Here is a 2,284-nt window from a genome sequence, read left to right on the forward strand (position 1 = left end):
TCTCGGTTTAGAATATACACACTTACTGGACGCTTTTCTAAAATTATCACAGTTATGAAATTGACAAAATGTACTGTATTACGGGGTTAGTGCCCCTCCGAATCGAGATGTTGGCATTTCATTTAATCACACTGGATTTTCCTCAGTCGCCGCCTATGTTTACAATTTAGGCACTTAGCATCACTGACGAATTCTAGAAGGTTTAAAAGACATGCGAAGTAGTTTAATTCATATTTGGCTCCGATGTATTTTATTTCAATTTGTAATAAAAGCTGCTTATCACTTGTGTGTCTTTGGTTCAATCTTCGGAATTTCCAAAATTGACATCAGAGAATACTTGTTACTTTGTGACATTATTTGGTTTAACCTGTACTCTTGGTTGTGTGTATTATCTGTGGTTATCTTGATACGAGTACCGAGGGGAAGGGGGGAGATTGCTACCAACAAACAGCAGCACATCACTGAGAGCATCTTCGTCTGTGAACTCCGAGGGCGGTAGAGTTATCTTTCCCTCGTATCTACAAGATAACGTCACGCAGAGTTAACCTGAGTGAGAACCCATTAGTAACCATGATGATTAGCGACCTTCACTCCGAACATACCCAGAAGCCAATTTTGCAAATAAGATGATATATATAGTCAAGGTGTGTCAAGTCATATCACCTTACAACCGTCATCCCTTACCCCCACTCCTAAATTCCATCCCCACACATTCTCAACCAAACTACTCTTCACCAAGGTCTTAGAGTTGTCATGGATCTTACATCAGTCATATTTAAATCGAAGAGTTGTATAAACTTTGATAAGATAGATAATAAAATATCACTCGATATCAATGAAGTAATTACATTATTGTTAATGAATCTAGAGATTTATAAGCAACCCAATGACGTAGTTTGGAAAAAGTATTAAGACATTTGTATGCTGCTTGCAAAGAATTATGAAATCCGTAATATATTTTATCTACAACCACTATTGTGGTAAATGTTTTTAAATAACGCTGTCGAGAATCTGTATCAGTTTAATTTTCCTTATTGATATAAATGCTAAATTATTTTTTCTACAGGGATCGAACTCTTGGGATGTTTCGACAATATGCAATTGTCGCATACACCCTTAAGTAGTTAATCTGATAAGTAAAGGACCATTGTTTGTTTGTTTGTTTGTTTGTTTGTTGGGTGTGTCGCCATGTGATCGGCTATGTTTATTTTGGGGTGAATTCTCAGCTGGCGGTTACCCGCTCATTTTATGATATGTGGAAGACACGTCGCATGTCACCAACAGTAATAAGGGTAAAGTGTCTGTCCTAAGGCCACAACCAGGTCAGCAAAGTCCGGCCGTTTCTTCCTGAGAAATACAAATCGCCCTCACATATCTCATTTGAAATAGAAAGCCATGTAAGGCTCGGTATGTAACATATCTTGGATACTTTTTGAATCGTTCTTGGAAAAAATGATAAAAACTCATATCGGATTTTTACTCCATATGTATGTCGTGACGTCAGAAGTAATGACGTCAAAGTCATAGCAACGGGAAACTTCAGCCAATCACAGACCCGCTAGATATCTTTACACGTGTGTTTAAAACAAAATTAATGTAACGGATGTTATCACACAGATAACAGGGTAGTGATATCGTACAAAAATCAAACCCTTTTTGGCTTAACTATGTTTACGTAATACCATAATAAAATGACAATATTACATTAGTAAAATTGATGTCCGATCGTGATATTTTGTGTACTTAGTGAATGAGCTGTTTATTTGTCCTTCTATCCTGATTCTTGGCTTCTGCTGTCAACTTGGTTACAGATTCCTATCAGTTAAGTAGGTAATGTTTGTCTAGAAGCACACGTAAAGACTTTCGTTTTCAAACCTACAACATCTATTCGCATTAATCTGCCATAAAGTATGATAAAGTCACAAGACGCAACAAACTTGGAAAAAAAACAAAACTTTTTATTGCGTTGGTATAACAATTTTATCTTTATCTTTTTATATGAATTATAATCATATTTCTTGATTATCACATTAGACCAGATTCAGCTTCCGGATTTCGTTATAACAGAATTTTTCTTTTTACATACTAAGAATCTCTGTAGCTTAGAATCCTTCACTGTGGAGCACCAATCAAGTGACCGGATCTGTATTGAATAATACACATTCTCTGCTCTGAACAGTAAAACAGATAGTATTCGATATATCCCCTCTCCTCACCCTCAAAGATAAACGTAAGCATTAAACCGTCACGCAATGTCTGTGTTTTTTTATATTTCATCAAATAT

This window comes from Ylistrum balloti, unplaced genomic scaffold (assembly GCF_031769215.1).
Source record: "Ylistrum balloti isolate Yb309-2 unplaced genomic scaffold, AGI_CSIRO_Ybal_v1 Utg370344, whole genome shotgun sequence".
In the NCBI taxonomy this organism is placed as follows: domain Eukaryota; kingdom Metazoa; phylum Mollusca; class Bivalvia; order Pectinida; family Pectinidae; genus Ylistrum; species Ylistrum balloti.